Source organism: Chinchilla lanigera, unplaced genomic scaffold (genome assembly GCF_000276665.1).
Source record: "Chinchilla lanigera isolate Chin_1 unplaced genomic scaffold, ChiLan1.0 scaffold00040, whole genome shotgun sequence".
NCBI lineage: Eukaryota > Metazoa > Chordata > Mammalia > Rodentia > Chinchillidae > Chinchilla > Chinchilla lanigera.
The window spans coordinates 11,253,530-11,267,438 of NW_004955441.1; the positions used below are offsets into that span (position 1 = coordinate 11,253,530).

The 13,909-nt window shown below is 42.3% G+C and overlaps 1 long non-coding RNA gene across 1 annotated transcript in view; it reads left to right on the forward strand.

The window, feature by feature from the left end:
• Positions 1-4,958: 4,958 nt before the first annotated feature.
• Positions 4,959-13,909, forward strand: part of LOC102029330 — a 14,520-nt gene continuing 5,569 nt past the window's right edge. The window contains exons 1-2 of the long non-coding RNA XR_262070.2: positions 4,959-5,046; positions 9,292-9,381. This is a non-coding gene — a long non-coding RNA (uncharacterized LOC102029330). The remainder of the gene's footprint in view (positions 5,047-9,291; positions 9,382-13,909) is intronic.

The following is a 13,909-nucleotide window of genomic DNA, read 5'->3' on the forward strand; positions in this document are numbered from 1 at the left end:
AGGATCACTGCGAGTTTGAGACCAGCCTGGGCTACAAAGTGAGCTCAAGGCCAGCCTGAACTGCATAGGGAGACCCCGTCTCAAAAAGACAAAAAAAAAAAGTTCCCAGTGAGCTCCCAGCCAAGGCTCTTCAGCTGTTTCTCTGCAGTCACCTCCCCACCTTCTGACCTCTCCACCCTGTGCTGGGGGAAAGAGGATTAGAGGGAGAGGGAAGCCATCCCGTGGCCCGCTGTGTGTCATCTGGCGCTGGTGCCCTCTGGGAATGGACAGTGTCCAAGCTGACTTTCCCTTCCAGGTTCGACCTCAGAGGTCGTCCTTCCCTTCACTCTACCCTGGCTGCTTCCTACGCAGATTTTGACGACTTGCTGCTCATCCTCGGCTTCTGTGGGTCTCTTACCTGCAAGATGCCCTTCCAGATGATCCCCGGCGAGCACTGCGGGAGCCTTCCGCTTTGTGCCCTGGAGCACTGCTCCTTTGGGCACTGTTGGTGGACGTCCAGTTTACACCCAACGTGACTGCCTGCTCAGGTGAGGCTTCAGCCACAGCCCTGGTCCTCCGGCAAGGCGAGGCTCAGGCCTCAGTTCTTCCTGAAACTCCAGGCAGTAAATTCAGGGAGATCCCCTTGAGATGCCTTTCATCTGGCAGAGGGCCGGAGAGGGGTCCCTCCTCCCTGACCCCAAGTGATGGTGGGCAGAGAAAACACTTTCCAAGCACCTCAGCTCGTCAGTGCTTTTACCTCAGCCTCCCTACTTTCACTGTCAGTTTTGGCTCAAGAAATCCAGAAGCCTCCCTGCATGGTGGCTCACACCTGCAATCCCAGCACTTGGGAGGCTGAGGCAGGGCGATCACTGCAAGTTCAAGGCCAGCCTGAGCTCCATAGTGAGTGGTCTGAACTATATGGCAAGACCCTCAAAAGAAAGAAAGAAAGAAAGAAAGAAAGAAAGAAAGAAAGAAAGAAATCCTGAAGTATCTGTTGCTCTTAGCAGTGCCAGGGTGACCAGAAGCATTGTATTGGCGTCAGCTTCTTTTTTTTTTTTTTTGTCTTTCTTGAGACAGGGTCTTGCTATGCAGTTCAGGTTGGCCTTGAGCTCACTTTGTAGCCCAGGCAGGCCTCGAACTCTCAACGATCCTCCTGTTTCAGCCTCCCGAGTGCTGGGATTACAGGCATGAGCCACCATATCTGGCTTGGCATCAGCTTTTGAGGCCTGGCCAAAGCAGACAGAGCAGTGCCATTTGGGTATCTTATTTCATTGGATTTTATCCCAAATAATTGACATCATTATTTTTTTTTAAAGGGAGAAAAAAATGCAAATATTATAATTTTTTCTACGTCAAAAATTCAAAGCCTTTAATACAAACCACAGAACTGAGGAGACACTGACAATACATATTACTAAGGGCTCATATTCAGAATACACAAGGAATTCCTACAAACCAATTGAAAATGGCTGAAATCTTAAAACAGGCCCTCCCTAAAAGAGGATATCCCAATGACCAATAAAAACATGTTCAAGCTCATTAGTTACTCAGGAAAGGCAGATTAAACTCACTCACCAGAGTGGCGAAAAATAAAAACAAACCACTGAGTGTTGATGAGATTATACAGCAGCTGGAATTTCCTGTATCAATGAGGCAGAAATGTAAACTGACAAAACTATGTTGACAAACTCCTCTAGGGATAGCCATTAAGTCTGAGAGTCTGGATTAGGGGTATAGCGGTATAGCTCAGCAGTAGAGCACTTGCCTGGTATGTGTGAAACCCAGGGTTCTATACCCAGCACCACACAAACAACCACAAAAAAATCAACAACAAACAAAACCACCTGAACTTTTCTTTGTTGTTGTTCTTTTTGAGACAGGGTCTCATTATACAATTCAGCTCACTTTGTAGCCCAGGCCGGTCTCAAACTCTAAACGATCATCCTGCCTCAGCCTCCGAGTGCTGGGATTACAGGTGTGCGCTACCCCGCCCGGCACTGAACTTTTGACCCAGTAATTTCATTCTTAGGTATTTATTCAATGCACTTGTGTGGTACACTAAGAGATATATTCGTGAATGTGCAAAGCTGTATCATTCTTTGTAGCTCCAAACTGGAAAGAATCCAAACATCTATAGATAATAATGGATACATAAATAACTGGTATATTCAGAAAAGGGGATATCATGCAGGAAGACAAACGCGCTACTGCTACACGCAGCAGTGTGGATGAATCTCACAGGAATAAAACCAATTACATTTACATAAACTTTGGTTTTGGATTTTTGAAACAGGGTCTAGCTATGTAGTTCAAGCTGGTTTTGAACTCAGTATGTAGCCCAGGCTGGCCTGTAACTCATGGGAATCTTCCTGCCTCAGCCTCCTGAGTGTTGGGACATCTACATAAACTTTGAAAGTAGGCAGATCTATGGTATTAAAACTTGAGAGTTGGCTGGGTATGATGGTGCACATCTGTAATATCAGTATTCTGGGAGGCTAAGGCAAGGGGATTGCAAATTCCTGCCCAGCCAGGGCAATTTAGTAATTTTGTAAGACTCTGTGTCAAAATAAAAAATAAAAAGGGCTGGGGATATAGCTCAGTGAAAAGTCCCTGGTTCAAGCCCCAGGTCTGCTGAAAAAAAGGAAGTTAAGAAAAATGATTTCTAGCTAGGTGTGGTGACATCTACCTCGAATCCCAGAACTCTAGGAGGTGAAGCAGGACTGTAAATTCAAATCCAACTTGGGCAATTTAGCAACTTAGTGAAAACTTGTCTTAAAAAAAAAAAAAAAAAAACACCCTCTGAGAGTATAGCTCAATGCAAAATTCCTAGGTTTAATCCCCAGCAGCCCTCCCCCACGTGGGATTCCTTTGGGGAAGAGGGAAGGAGCAACACTGATTAAGTCACTTGACTTCTCTGAGCCTCTGTTTCTTCACTTGTGAAAGAGCAATGATGCGAGGGTACTTCCTTAGAGAATTACTACAAAGGCCAAATAAGAGAATATGAGTAAACGCGTGCTGGGAACCATAACAAACGTCGGTTCTAATAACAAATACACTGCATGACAACTAATTTTAAGGCCAATCTTTCTTCATACATTGCTCTTTCAAGAAACTATTTAACCTCCAGCTGAGGGGCAGGAAGTGGAGGCCTCCTATACTACCCAACGCGCATGCGTCACCAGCAGTTGTGCGGTATCACCACACAGATACGCGAGCCCACAAGATAAATTTAGAAGACTTTCATGGCCATGAAATATCGGCATCTTCATGCGACTGGCTTATCTCAAAGGGCAAGTATAGGAAGGCTCTTTCTTACTTTAATCTGGATGTCTCGGTTACCACTATGTTGGTTGCAAACAGAAACCAAGCCCAGTTAATTTAAGCAAAAAAAAAGAGCGTTTCACAGAGCGCAAGGGCAGTGAAGTAGCTGGGCTTCTGGAATCAGGATCTGCTCAGCCTTGAAGGATCCGGGCCTTGCACCGCACTCTTGTCCCGTCCCTCTCAGCCTGTCTGCAGCTGTCTTCCCGCACAAACAGATCAAAGCCCTCTTCTTCCTTGGGCACAGGCTGGGGAGCAGCGGCCCCGAAATCACTCCAAGTTGATAAACCCTTCCTCCCTGAAGTCCAGCCCATCCTGCTGGGCATTTAATCAAATTGCCCGGGAGAAAACTAGTTTGGCCTGACTTGGGAAGAGTGAGCGCGCTGGCCTCATCAAACGCCCCAGCACCGCGTGTCTTGGTGCCGATCTGTTGGCCGGGGACACATCCCACCAGGCAAGGGGTCTGTTTCTTGGAGAAGGTGGGTTGTGAGCTGGGAGGAATTTTTTTTTGGAACCAGGGGTTTCCCTATATTGCACAGGATGGCCCTGAGCAATCCTTCCGTCCCAGATTCCTGGGTAGCTGGCGTTACTGACGTAAGCCACCTCACCTGGCTTCTTTCTACAGATTTTTAACTACAGTAGCAGCATCCGTTGTTTGCTTCCTGTATCTTTTTATTTTTTAAGCACTGAGAACCCAGAGCCTCTCACACGCTAGGCAAGTGCTCTGCTGCCGAGCCACTCCCTCGGTCCTTTTTCTAAATTTTATTTTATTTTATTTTATTTTATTTTATTTTATTTTATTTTTTTTTTTGGTTTTTCTCCGGTACCGGGAACCGAACTCACAACCTTGTGCTTGCCAGGCAGGCGCTTTTGCCGCTGAGCTAAATCCCCAGCTCCCCCTTTTTCTAAATTTTATTTGAAGACAGGGTCTTGCTAAATTGCCCATCTGCCTCCCCCTCCCAAATAGCTGTCATTACAGTTGTATACCACCATGCCTGGCTCTTCTGTGTCTTTTCTTTTGTTTGTTTGTTTTTGTTTTTTGAGACAAGAGTCTCACTATGCAGCTCAGTTTGGCCTCAAATTCAAAGCAATCCTCCTACCTCAGCCTCCCAGATACTGGGATTACAGGTGTGGGCCACCAGGCACAGCTCCTGCTGTTTCTTTAGGAGTTATTCCCACAGCCCTGCTCAGGATGGACGTCAAACCACGTGACCCTTGACATTCAGGTGACAGCTGGTTATCTAACCCATTACAGGCCGGTCACATGTTTTCGGCCAGAAACTTGGAAATGGGACCTGAAGGCTGGGTCAGTTAATTACCCTAGGGTCCTCGTAGGCCGAGGCAGGCTGATGCTGCAAAAGCCCTGGGTACGCACACACAGCCACGGGAAACTTGTCTTCTTCAACACAGTGGGACACAGGCCGCTGGAGAGAGGAAAGGAGAAAGGAGGGCTCTTGTCTTTTAGAGAGAGCCCTGGCGCCAGATTTCCCAGTTGCCAGCCCCGGCCCCAGTGAATCCTCACACCCAACCTGCAGTTGGGTCGCATGAGCTCTTCCTGTCTGCTCCTGAGCGACGGCGATACGGCGAAAATGACGTCAGCAGATCTGTGCTCCTGGTAACGGAAGGATGCGAATGAATCTGCAAACAGTGCCCCAGGGAGAGCCCTCTCCACTCCACGCAGACCCGAGGGCAGGTGCTGGGAGTTCTAGCCGCAGTTGCGTACAACAAGCTGTTCTTCTGGGACGTCCTGTAAGTAATCAGCAAGACTCAAAAAAAGAAAAAAACCAAAACACAAGACGGTTCAGCGGTGCCTACCCCGTTAGCATAAACGCAGTAACAGAAATATGACGCATAGGGGCTGGGGATTTAGCTCAGCCGCACAGCGTCTGCCTGGCAAGCGTGAAGTCCTGAGTTCGATTCCCGGTACCGGAAAACAACAACAACAACAACAAACAAACAAAAGAAAGAAATATGACGCATAATCCCAGCTTCTGGGACTAAAATCTAGTTGAGAAGAAGATATATAGCATGCCTAAAACAATTAGAGACTAGCATAAAGCAGCGTATGATTAAGTATTAAATTGCACGGTGCAGAAACGGGGCTCCTGCCCTTCCGGAAGCAGAGAACAGGTCGAGGCGTCAGTGGGCGGGGGTGGGGGAGGTGGGAGATCATAAACCAAAGCAGACTGGAGAGGGAAAGTGCTCAGCTCACTGACTAGCGTATTTGCTTCCAAATAGTTCTCTTCTTTCTGATTACTGTTCTAGCTCATGCTGAGCTCCACCGTAATGTTGGGAAATAACACAAGCTCACTGCTTTAACTGACGCTGTTCTTCGGTACAATCTGAACAGCATTTTCAGTGACTTAGCAGATTAGGGTTCCCCGGGGCCAATCAGCTATTGATGAAGTGTTTTGAAACAAACAGTAACAATCATGTCTAATTCCTCATGTTGGTTATTCTACGTGGCCCTGAATAATGGTGATTAATAGCAAACAAATCTTAACACAGTCATCCACATATGAATAAGCATGTGTATTCACGCAGCAACTGAAATTCATAAAAGTGCTTAATTTTATAATATAATCACTTTATACTAAGCAAAGAGGAGTCATGCTATAACATTACAGTAAAAGAAAATTGCTGCAGTAGTGCTACATAATCTTCTAAAATACACACAAAGAATATAGCTTGGAGAAAGAAACAAAAATATATATACATTCCTTTATGACTTGTTATTATGAAATTATTGTTATAATTCTAGAATCGACCTATATAATTATGAACAATGACCTTTATTTGGTGTTACCTTGCCATAGAATGACTGTATGAATTTAGTGTTAACAAAAAGCACCAAAATGGTTGTCCTTTGTGGATAAATGACTACTCTGGTATAGTTTGAAAATTACTTTATTGTTGATAACTAATTGCATTATAAGATCATACAATAAAAACTATACTTTAAAAGATGGCTACCAAGTGTGGTGGCACATGCCTATAATCCCAGCACTGGGGAGGCTGAGGCAGGAGAATTGCTGTGAGTTTGAAGCCAGCCTGGGCTATATAGTGAGTTCAAAGTCAGCCTGAACCACAGAGTGGGACCCTGTCTCCAAAAACAAAATAAAACAAAATAAAACAAAGCTGTTCCCCCTATTCTATAGCTATTTCCTGCATCAAATTTAATCTTCAAGTGTAGAGATGAATAAAAGAGAAATCAAGTAGAGAATTTTCATAACCAATTTTGTCCATTTTACACGCCTTTTAGAATGGTGCTTGGAAAAGAATAATTTTCTTTTAATCCTTAGTGTCTTATTTGATCTTTTTACTTCAAAGATAATCAATTAGCTTTTAATTGCTTTTCAGAAAATTAGAATGTTATGTACTATGTATCCCTTTAATTTCTTTTTAGAGTTAACACATATCAAAGACTTATTTATTCATTAATGACAGAACCAAAAATATATAAAGCTTGTCCAAAGTGTAACTGTTTAACTTCTTTTTGGAGACAACGTCTTTCTCTGCAGCCCAGAGTGGCCTCAAACTCACTGCCATCGTCCTGCCTCAGCCTCCCGAGTTCTGGGATTACAGGTGTGCAGCACCATGCCCAACCTTTGTTAGGATAGCTAAGAATAGCTAAGTGGTAGAGTGCTTCCCTCAAATGTGCAAGGCCTGTGTTCAATCCCTAGTACCATAAGAAAAGGAAAAAAAGCAAACAAGAAAAAGAACAATTTTAACATAATAAACCCATGATGGAAATACACAGAAACTACTTTTTGTTTTGTTTTGTTTCTGGTTCCGGGAATCGAACTCACAACCTCATGCTTGCCAGACAGGCGCTGTTCTGCTGAGCTAAATCCTCAGCACCTAGAAACTACTTTTCAAAACACAACCTCAAAGCAAAGCAAGATAAAAAGTAATGTAAAACACTATGTTGGACTTTAAAACATAATGTTTTACAATTGACGTGGCAACAAAATATTTCTTTCTTTTTTTTTTTTTTTTTTTTTTTAAAGAGAGTAGTAGGCCGGGTGTTGTGGCACACGCCTGTAATGTCAGCACTTGGGAGGCTGAGGCAGGAGGATCATTGCGAGTTTGAGACTAGCCTGGGCTGCAAAGTGAGCTCAAGGCCAGCCTGAACTGCATAGTGAGACCCTGTCTCAAAAAGACGAAAAGAAAAAAAAAAGGAGTAGTCAATGAGAAACAAAGAAACAAAAAAACAGGACAGTAGCAGCATCCCAGTATCACAAACATAAACAAATCAAAGCAAGAACATTCAAAGTGATACAGGGTCTCAAGACAAAATAATATGATTCAACAGTGGTTGTTACATTACATATCACTATCAACTACAATGTTCAGATTACCAGATGTAAGAATGAAAGATTGCTCAAACCATTAAAGAGAGTAAGAAATAATTCTTTGATAAAACAGTAGAGATAATACAGAGTATCACTAGACAAGATGGTAGGAGTTCACCATTGTAATTCCATTGCATATTGTTACCTTCAAATCAGTTGCTCAGACCACCAGACACAAGCATACACAATCGATCAGCACATAAAAAATTGTAAACATTAACTGTTCATTTCAATACACCATCAGACATTAGCAATATAGTTATTGCAGCTGTTCATATACATATATTTATATTTTGGCAACAAATTTTTAAAGAAAGAATCAAACTTGGAAAGTTAACCAATCTGGAAGGTATCCCATTCTTAAACCAAAAAAAAACCTCACAAAAAAACCAAAAAAATCAAACCAAAACAAAACAAAAAAAAATATGTGTGACCTAGAGGACAGAAATCAGTATTTATTGTGTTTCTACTTTATGTTAGATACTTGCGTGATGGTCCCAACCCATACTTATTCCACAAAGAAAGAACAGCCTCCCTCACATGTAGAAGAAAATAGCCTTATACCAGCTAAATAACTTGCTCAAGGAGCTGTAGCTAATGTTTGTTGGAACCTACTTATTACTGCAAATTCCTATTTCTCTCCTGACTCTCCAGGGTCAATTTTATTTGGAGCCATACCAACTGATTAGGTTAACCTTCAAAATCTCATAAAATGAATTTTTTTTTTGTAAAGAGAGAAAATAAATGTGTCTTTTCTATATTATTTAACATCATTAAAACTGCTGCTAAGAATCAAACACCTTCATACATGCTAGGTAAATGCTTTACTACTGAGTTATACCCCTAGTTCTGCCTGTCTCTTTAAAAGGCAGAAGATGAGTCAGGCCAGGTGATCTATGCCAGTGGTTGGGAGGCTGAGGCAAGAGGATAGCAAGTTAAGAGGCCAGCCTGTGCTACAGTGAAGACACTGTAACAGAATGAAAAAATGGAGGCAGGTGATTTTAAGTTAAAAGCACGCAAAGATATATAAAAAGTGAAGCATAAAGCTTTATTGAATCCTAATTAGGAAAATAAACGCATACAAACACACATACACATATAACACACGTAAACACATACACTCACAAGACAGAGATTTCTTGGGACAAGTTGGATAACAGATGACATTGTTGAATTACCATTAATTTTATTGGGAATCGTAATGTCATTATAACTGCAGGAAAAGCTCCTTTTTAGATATTACTTTTAAAGATGCATGTAGAAATATCTAAGAGCTAAGTGTTATGATATCAACTGATTTTTATGGGCTTCAGGAATGATGTAAGTATATACATAATTGGAGAGCAGTGAAATAAATAAGGCAATAATAATTGCTGGACCTAGGTAGAACACGTACAGATTTTTATTATAATTTTCTTTCAACTTTTCTCAAGGTATGAAATGTTCACAATAAAAAGTTTGAAGGGACGAGAGCATAGTTCAGTGGTAGAGTGCAGTATATACATAATTTAGGCTTTGTTTTGTGCTGTGTTCCTTCTTTTCTTTCTGGTGCTGGGACTGAATCCCCAGGGCTTCAGGTACCTTACCACTGCATTACATCCCCAATCTCTGATTTTTTTTTTTTTTTTTTTTGAGACAGGGTCTCCCTATGTAGTCCAGCCTGGCCTTGGTGATCCTCTTACCTCAAGCTTCCAAGTGCTGGGATTGAAGTGTGTGCCATTATACTCAGGTATGATTCCTAATACATGGAAGTACACTCAAGATTCTGGAAAGTTTTGAAGCAACTTTACTGAACGTTAATTGAATAAGTGAACTATGGGGAAGTGTTACTCTGAAAAGGTAGTCCCTAAAAACTCTTCATTTGGAAAATCCCTCACCTATCCCTGTATCCTTCCATCCGTATATTTAACAAATCTGTATTAGCATCTACTCTGCGCTGGACTCTGAATGAGAAATAAATGGCTACGATCAATACTTTTAAATTATCTGGGTCCTTCATCTATCATGTGGACTAGTTGAGCTGTCCTGCTTTTGCCACTTATGGTGATGTTTTTAATGAAAAGAAAAAATACGAAGAAACCATTGAAAAACTGGCTACAGCAGAGTAATATAGAGGGGGCTAAGCAGGGAAACTGTAGTGTCTTGACAGAGGAAATAAACTTGAGTAAGCTTTGAGGAGAAGAATTTTGGTTTTGAGCACATGACCCAATTAGGGTGCTTTTGGTTTCAAGTAATAAATAGAAAATTCAACCAAAAGAGACACAAAAGCAAAGTACTGTTTCACTTAATGTGAAATTTGGGAGTAGAGCGGTTTCAGGGTTGTTTCATTTAGTAGTTTGACAGTATCATCGGGTCCCTTCCTGCTTTACATTCCTTCATGCATAATAATTTGGTCTTTTTTCCACAAGCTTGTCTCTTTATGGTCACAAAATGGCTGCCATAACGCCAAGTGTCACATTCTTACAGAATAATACAATTACCTAAAGTTTGCAAAGCTCCTTTGATAGACCTGACATTGTTTTAAGCATTAATTCCATTGGTTCTCATCTTATGACTAGGTTTTATTATCCCCGTTTTACACACGAGGAAACTGAGTTACAGGGAAGTTAAAACAACTTTTCTACAGTAAGTGACATGATTAACATCCCACTGTTGGCTCCAGGAAAGGGAGTGAGAAACTTTTTCACATTTTGTAAGAGCAAGGAAAATTTGTCAGAATTCCCTTATCTTTAGCATATTTCCTGCAAGTGCCATTTTCTTTGCATTACACGCACGTTCCTGAAGCAATCATCCCAAGGAGGTAGGGGGATGGTATGACCAGGAGTAGCCTAATCAAGATTAATCTCTAGGGCAGCTCAACTTCCCCCAAAACGTGCCCTTTCACAGCTCAGTTTAGCCAAGCCTCAATTTAGCTATAGCAAAACACAAGCTCAAGGTAGGAAGGCTGCCGGGGGATGGCCATGGACTCTGCTGTAGACCAAAGTGCCTGGGGACCCTGAGTTAGAGACCTCCAAAGGGCTGAGGACGCACCAAGAAGACAGGCCCGGGGCTCTATACTCGGGCTTCAGGTGCGTTGGAACAGCAGCTAGAGTCATGAGAACGTGATACGATTTCAAGAAAGGTGACATAGAAATCAGAGGGCTTAAAAAATTGGTGAGAGGGGCTAGGGATGCAGCTCAGCGGTAGAGGGCTTGCCTAGCACGTGGGAGGCCCTAGCTTTGATCCCTGGCACAGCGACAGAAAAGCAAATTGGCCAGGCTTGGTGGCACACACCTGTAACTGCAGCACTGAGGAGGCTAAGACAGGAGGATTGTGAGCTCCAGGCCAGCCAGGGGTGCATTTTTGTGAGGTTAAGGCCAGCCTGGATTATACAGGAAGCGCCTGTCTTTAAAAAACCAACAAAAGGAAAAGAAATTGATGGGAGGGGTGGCTGAAGCAACACAGCACAAATATTGAGACTTGTTTATGCAATGTGCTATGTAAGGGTCACTGTATTTCCACCTCTATTTTTGTGTGTTTGAAATTTTCCTAATAAAATAGTTCGAGCCAGGTGTTCCAGGATGCACCTGTAGTCCTAGCTATGCGGGAGGCTAAAGTAGCAGGATTGCTTGAGTCCCTGAGTTCCAGGACAGGAGTTTGAGACTCCATCTCAAAAAAAAAAAAAAAAAAAAAAGAAAAAAAGAAAAACTAAAAGAAAAAACTAGCCATGGAGGCTTGGGAACTCTATGAAGGAGCTCTCTCTCTTTGGTCCCCAGCCCTATACAGAGATACAACTTAATCCTTGTATAAGGTTTGCGTTCATCCTTTCACTTCAAAATAAGTTCTGAGAGGATATAAGAAGCCTTAGTATGGTCTCTCGTTGGCTCATTTTCCAGCCATTTCTGCCGATGTCTTCTCTGTTCTTCTGGAAGCTTCTGGTGTCTTCTCCTGTCACTTTTGGCCTTGGAGCCTGAATTGCTTAGTCTTGATCTCCAGTTTTCTCATGGCCAGGTACCTCTCTCTAGACAGGTTATCTAACTGGTAGGCCTCTGCTACTTGCCAGAAATATTAGGCCTTTATCTAAGACATTAAATGTGGACCTTATTATGAAACTGTTAAGGCTTATATCTGGATGTTTCTGCAAAGCCTCATGCACTCATAGCTGGGGCTTTTCAGAGCAGGCTGGAGCTAGGGCTTGTGATGCTGGGATTAAGGTGTGCGGTACTAAATTAGTCCACTGACTGGAATTAGCCTAATTCTGGGTGTGGATAAAGGAAGCCCCACCCTGGGTGTGGGTGGCACCAATCAATAGGATGGAATATAAAGGGAGAGAAGGAAGGCGGACTTGCTGCTGCTGCTTTGCTAGCTTCTGCCTGCTTTGCCATGGACTGTTTTTCCTCTGCGATGCCCCTCTGCCACGCTACCCTGCCTTGGATGCCACGCCATCCAACTATGGACTGAAACCTGTACAAACTGTGAACTGAAATAAATCTTTCCTCCTTTGAGTGTCAGGTATTTTGTCTCAGCAATGAGAAAAGTAACTAAGAAAGCTTTTAAACTAACAGCACTCAAGTCCTGCATTCTCCTTTTACCATGAATGTTTCATTTGTAATTTTTTCTTACAACCATCTTCCTGGATGCCTGCAGAATAATCAATCTGTGACTCGACTTCTATATTCACCTCCTTGATGTCTGTTCCATCCTCACAGTCTGCTTGGATTCTTAAGATCAGCACTCAAGGCCAGCTTAGACAGCAGGAGAATAAGAGCTTTTAAATGGGAAAAGAGTGGTTGCAGATATGAAAAGACAATAAAAGGAAAAGCAATATAGTGTCTCTGAGGTATGAACAAACCACCATCTTACATGAGCAAATGGTAATGCTATGAAGCAAAGGGTAAAGAGTTGGCAAAAAAATGTACAGTTTATTGTAAAAGGAAAACAGATAACAGAGAGAATGCATAATGTAAATGAACTTGCACATAAATGTTAGACTGCTTACATAAATAAATGGCTGTTATTATTATTCCACTGCCAAGCATATTTAAACACTTTGTACTTTGCAGCATTTATAGTTGGGCTCCATGTGAAAAAATCTTCTGATACCACACACAGTGTTGTAATCATAATCTCAATCATCTCATGTGCTTGATGACCCTCACTTTAAAACACAAAGGAGGGTCTGGCTGTGGGGCAACCAGCTTCGGCTGTGGATTGTGTGCAGTATAGAAAAAACTTGATCAACTTCCTGTCTTAGCAGGAAGTGGGGCTGGCATAGGGGGAGGCAGGCCCAGCCTTGGCTGGCAGCACTGAGGAGAGAGAAAATATTCAGCAAATGCAATTCAGTAAGCACTTACTGAGCATCTATTATGTACCATGCACGATGAAAGAATTATTTGTGCTGAATTGGGTATTACTGTCCACAGCAGGGGTAGAATGATGCCACTAATGCGTTTTTGTTTTGTTTTGACATAGGGTCCCTTTGACAAGTTCTGTTCTTAAATACATAAAATAAAGGCAAACTATTACTGTATATTGAAAGTTACCAAACCATTATAACTTTATGATGCAGCAATACATAAGCTTCTTTATTAATGCATTAAATAACAAGATCTAGTGGTGGATCTACTCTCATTGCAAAATAGTGATGAATATAAGCAGCATTTCTAAAGATCTGTAACAACTCTCACATGATATGAAAATTATCAGTAATTTCTGTTGGCAATAATGGTACTGTTAATGCTCCTTTGGTGTATTGTATACATTCATAATTGAAAGAAAAGCTAAGGTTTAGGCAGAGGTTAGGAAAAACAAATGTGTAATTTTTTTCCCATCCAAGTTCTTAAACCCCTGAGTTCACCTCATAGATCTCCTTGGACTTGCTGGGCCACAGAGTGCATGCGTGTGTGTGTGTGTGTGTGTGTGTGTGTGTGTGTGTGTGTTTGTGTGCACTCATGTGTTCCTACCATGTCCTTCAGAGAAGATAGAAAATTGAGACAATAAAATGACCTAATAATTAACACATTGGCATTGGCATCGGACAAGTGCTCCAGAATAGGAAGAGCAAAGCATTTATAGAAATGGGGGAGAAGCAAAGAGGAGAAACCAGAAAAGTTTTACAATGAGGTAAAGAGGAAAAAAAGACGGAGGTAGGAGGATTGCAGGTTTGAGCCTAGCCTGGGGGACCTAGCAAGTTCCACTGCACTACATAATAAGACTGTCTCAAAGACAGAGGGGACACGCCGGTCTTTTGGGGTCTTCGGACCAGCGACTCACTCCCG